The sequence below is a fragment of the Frankliniella occidentalis genome, unplaced genomic scaffold (genome assembly GCF_000697945.3).
Source record: "Frankliniella occidentalis isolate FOCC.00 unplaced genomic scaffold, Focc_3.1 Scaffold17, whole genome shotgun sequence".
NCBI lineage: Eukaryota > Metazoa > Arthropoda > Insecta > Thysanoptera > Thripidae > Frankliniella > Frankliniella occidentalis.
The window spans coordinates 2,924,827-2,930,109 of NW_026267147.1; the positions used below are offsets into that span (position 1 = coordinate 2,924,827).

Below are 5,283 nucleotides of genomic sequence, written 5' to 3' on the forward strand. Positions count from 1 at the left end.
CCAGAGCTCAGTCGTCTCGGAGGAGCGCTAGGAGGATGAGTGTAGAGAGGAACCACTGAACCACTGTATCATGTCGTAGCTTCAATATAACGAGATAGCCTTAACTTTCTGACACAATCATTGTCCTGACTAGAACCCGAGGAGTTCACTCCTAAAACAGTAGGCAACATATCGCCTGCAGTGCATACGTGTACTGCGGGATGGCCTATCCGCAATGAGTGGCGACGTAGTTGGGGGGTCTGCCGATAGATGGCGAGTGATAGTGGTGTGTGACTGACTTCCGACTGGACGATGGACTGGACTTGAACAATATAGTTCTGAAGATTATTATAAAGAGGTCACTACACTACAATACCTCCAAATAATTGTTTTTATTTTTAAGTTTATGAAAACATTAATGCCCAACAGGCTAACAAGACAGTGGCACATGTTTTCACACAAGACAAAGGCCTAAGTCGAACAGTAATTATTTGGGCATATATCAGTTATACCAGAACATAAGAAGTATTGACTCAATTAAACTAGGGAAAAAAAGATGGGTTCATTGATTGCTAAATAATGAGAATTGATTTGAAAAATGCTGACCACCGATAAAAGCACACATACAAGCACACCATGTAAGAGTGAAAGCTATTCAGTGTAATAATACCATTTACAGCAGTGGATTTTACAGTTTTACTATGATTAAACGACGCGTGATAGAAGTGTGTGCAGATGACTCAGATATTCAGAAAAGTGTCAAGTTTGGTCAAGTTCGAGAGGAAGAGATTACACAGAAGTCCTAGACCCCACATAAAATTACAAGCACACCACAAACATGCAAAACCCAAACGAAATGTCATTACTAACACCACATAAACATACTCCACTACGATGCGAGAAAAGCAAGGCAGGAATAAGAAGTCATCGTCAAGAGATAGTCCAGTCAGTAGAAATGTACAGAGATGAATGAAGGTGATTAAAAAGAAAACAGTTAAATGGTTCTTGTCATCTTGTTGATCCAGTTAAATGGTTCTTGTCCTCTTGTTGATCCAGTTGAATGGTTCTTGTCCTCTTGTTGATCCAGTTGAATGGCTTCCATCTGGTGGAACAGCAATGTAGAAATGCCATCTGGAACATGAATAGCAAATTACATGTTTCAGAAAGGAAAATAAATCTGTCGGTTTGTACTCTTATCCCACAAAATTCCGATACTAGAATAGATAAACTTCAAATAACTTTTCATAGGTGGACCATAATAAACATTGCTGGGTTTTAAGGCAAATTAAAACATGACGCAAGTCTGAAACAATCTCCCCTCACAATCTGTTTCTGGTCCGAACTATATTTTCAGTGTTCAAAAATATTGAAAAGGTACAACAGAAATGAGGTTTTAAGCAATGAAAAATGTTTGAAACCCCTTAAACACATCCCAGACCACCAGTAGCAGAGAATCGTCACAGATCACCACATTGACATCAATTATTTGTCAATTCTCTGCTGCTGGGGCAATGAAATGTACTGAAGTGAAGCTATTCGTTACAATTAAAAACGAAAAGAAATAGGCCTATGTGAATGTAAGGGAAACATGGTTGGGCAACTGTTGCTAAGATTAACAAACTCACCTGCTCTTGTGGCCCTCGCTCGCACCAGTTCTGCTTCTCATCCTTGTGATAGTCACCTCCATACACGGGCTGCGCACCTGTAGGAGGACAAGCAAGCTCACTGTAACAACTTGCAACTCCTATCAAAATACTTTTCCTCTGCCGGCAAAACATTTAGAAGAGAATCAATCATTGGCATGTGAGCATGTTCAAGAGATCTCTGCCACTGCAAAGGATACGTTAGTATTGCAAACTATTTTCTTCGCAGCTTCCAAAAAATTATGAAACATTGTAATACGAACCAATTATCTGCACGCTTGCCAGCAGTTTCTTTGCAATACGAACTGGTTCTTTACAATAATACAAAGCTCAAAAATCTTTTACAACCTTGCAAAGAATACAATTTGCAAAAATTTTACAGTGTGAGCCTAGGAAAAACTTACTGGTTTCTCTCCCTTTCTCCGGTTGTTCGGGATGACATTGAAGGCAGCAGCGTTCATAGTAGGCTAAAATGTCGGGTACCGGGGGCGGAGCGGGTCGTAGAGTCTTGGTGTCTTCGCCGGCTGCGGGCGGGGGAGGGGCGGGGCGAGGCGGGGTCAGGCGGGGCGCGGCGGCTGGGCTAGGACCTGCAACAGAAGCGGGTGTCAAGGGAGCGGCTCAATAGATCATTATACATCCCGGGAATAATACTGCTAAAGCACACCAACCAACCTTCTCATTCTCGGCGGTAGCAATAATCTGCTTCCCCCGCGGAGTGTCGGCGACGAGGACGGCGAGGGAGGGCTGGGGTGGTGTATCCGGAGGTCCTGGAGGTCCTGGAGGCCTTCGCCGACGGCGGAGACTAGCTGACGAGGCCGGCACTGGAACGGGCCTGGAACAAGAAAGGCGATTGGAGAAACGAACATCTGGTTACAGAGCAAACCACATTCTCTTCTCCCGCAGCTGAAACGGTGGCTCGCAGCGCACGTCCCGGGGCAGGCTGACTGTCCACGAACCAGTTATTTGCAAGCTTGCAAACAATTTCTTGCAATTCGAATTCTTCGCAATACAAAGCTATAATTTGCAAGCATTTTAAAGTGAGCCTGAGCACAACGTACCGGTAGTCCTTCCTTTCTCGGTTCAAGTGTCGGGCGTAGGGGCAGAGCGGATCCTGGAAGTCCTGAGCTCATTGTGTCCTGGCCAGCTGCGGGAGCTTCCTGCTGGCCAGGGCGGAACTGCGGCAGTGTTGCGGGGACGTCCCAGGCAGGCCGACCGTCCACGGCGGGGGCGGGCCGAGGTGGGGCGCGCAGCTGGCAGAGCGACGGCCAGGCACGACTCCCGAGAAGACTCTCTAAAAGGCACAAATGTACATTAAAATGATTCCAAAGTAACAGCGGAGCCGAAAGAAAGAAGAAGCCACTAATTATGACAGATCAGAACCCCACCTGCTTGTAGGCGGTCAAGAAGGAGCGGGTGACGCACTGCTTGATGTCCCAGGGCGCGTCCCAGTCGAACACAGTAGTGCAGCGCAGCAACAAGGCGGCCGAGGTCCTTCCTCAGGGGCCGAGTCATGAGTCGCGGCGGGGCTATCACCTGCAACAGAAGTCAAGGGAGCAGTTCAATAAATTATTACATATCCTGGGAATAATTAATCCCAAAGGACATCAACCAACCTCCCTGTTCTTGGCTGTTTGCCCCCGCGGAGTGCCAGCACAAGTAGGGCGCGGCCCAGGACGGCGACGAGGACGGCGAGCGAGGGCTGGTGGTGTAGCTGGAGGTCCTGGAGGTCCTGGAGGTTTTGAAGGCCTTCGCCGACCGCGGAGACTAGCTGACGAGGCCGGAACTGGAACGCGCCTGGAACTGGAAAAGCAATTAGAGAAACGAACATCTGGTTACGCAAACCACAGTCACTTCTCCCGCAGCTGAAACGGTGGCTCGCGGCGCACGACCCGGGGCAGGCTGACTGTCCACGGCGAGGCGGGCGGCTGCAGCGGACCTTTCCACGGAGACTCTGCAACATGATCACTCGAAATTAATAGGCAACCCCCAAAACATGAACAAGAAGCCACTAAAGATGAAGTCCGCCCTCCACCTGCTTGTAGGCGACCAAGGAGGCGCCGGCGAGGCCGTGGTGAGGCACTGCTCGGGGTCCCAGAGGAGCGTCCGAGTCAAGCAGCTTGGTGCAGCATCAGGACGGCCGAGGTCTCGACGGCCAGGGCAGCGGCGGCATGGAAGAGGAACAGAACAAGTTGTTAGTGGTGCCTACGTGCGGTTGGAGTACGCCACCACTTTGCCCTCGTGGTCCGCCGGTCACAAAGTATTACACTCGCCCGCCAGCCGCGGCCGACGCGCTGCCCCGAGCGCTGCCACTCGCCAGCCCCGCGGGGGGGAGGGGGGCCTACGGGGGAGACCCGCGGGTGCAGCGAGGGCAGGCCCAGCGTGGCGCGCCAGCCAACGGCCGAGGGGCGGCGTCAGGGAACGACCGGGGCCACTGCAAGCGGGCCAAATGTACAACAAGGAAGGCTTGAGGGACGTACCTGTGGTCTGCCGACCACGGCCACGGCAGCCAGAAGGTCCAGTTGTCGGCTGGTGAGCGGAGTCGCGGCGTGGCGCGGCGCGGCGGCTGGGTCCTGCAACAGAGGCGGGCGGTCAGAGAGCAGGTCATAAATGATCACATGGACCGGGACTTCTCGGTTCCGAAGTACACAAACATACCTTCTCAGCGGAAAGAATCTGTTTGACCCCGCGTAGTGCCAGCTGGAGCATGGCGGGGATGCGCAGGCCGATCTCCGGAATCAGGTGACAGGGCGGAGTTGAGCAGAGCGGCGATGAGCTGGCTTGCGCTTAGTTAGAGGGGTGTTTGGGGTGCTAGGGAGTCCTGAGCTGTCGGGAACGTTTTTTTCCACATATACTTTGCATGGGTTTCTAAGGCGCTGAGTCTCAGGACCCCCTAGCACCCCCTAAACTACACGCAAGCCTGGGTGGGGTCGACGTTGAGCGGGCGGACGCTGAGCAGGAGTAGGGCGGTGGTGTTGAGCAGGGCGACGATGGTGAGCACGGCGGCGGTGAGCACGAGAAGGGCGGTGGTGTTGAGCAGGGCGGCGGTGAGCACGGCGACGGTGAGCACGGCGACGATGTTGAGAGGCGGCGATGAACTAGAGCAGGTCGATGATGAGCGTGGTGACAGTGATCAGGAGCAGGGCGGTGGTGTTGAGCAGGGCGACGATGGTGATCAGCGCGATAAACAGCGTCTTTTATTTCGTCCTCGCAGGCAGACCGATTGATACCCTGCCGACAACAACTACAATCAGGGGGGAACAAAAACAAACCAAAGCCAAACGCAACACAGTAAAAAGGGGCCGATTTGATCACTGACCTGAAATTTGATCTTCAAATCATTTGATCTCTTCCGCATAAAAAGCCAAAACGTCGGACAGAACATGAGCACCTTGCCCCGTAAGAAGAAGAAAAGAAAATGGTGGCGTAGCGTAGCGCGGTCTCACAACAAAGCAGAAAGCCACATCGTGCAATATCGTTTTTAGTCAAAGTAACATATTTCAAATTGATATGTACCTAGTACCGTGGGTACTGCAAACAAAAATTTATCAAATAACGTCCACAAAACTGTAGATGTGAGAATATTGGTATCAGGTTATGTTGCTTTGTTGTGAGACCGCACTACGCTACGCCACCATCTTCTTTCTGTTCTTCTTACGGGGCA

At 51.1% G+C, this 5,283-nt stretch overlaps 1 long non-coding RNA gene across 1 annotated transcript; it reads right to left on the reverse strand.

Annotated features, from left to right (window-relative positions):
- Positions 1–2,096: 2,096 nt before the first annotated feature.
- Positions 2,097–4,618, reverse strand: LOC127748872 (uncharacterized). Its single transcript, XR_008010823.1, has 7 exons — positions 4,278–4,618; positions 3,655–4,192; positions 3,236–3,573; positions 3,008–3,155; positions 2,681–2,913; positions 2,295–2,454; positions 2,097–2,209 (listed from the first exon to the last, which is right to left on the reverse strand). It is a non-coding gene; the product is annotated as an uncharacterized LOC127748872 (long non-coding RNA).
- Between the last annotated feature and the right edge of the window lie 665 nt (positions 4,619–5,283).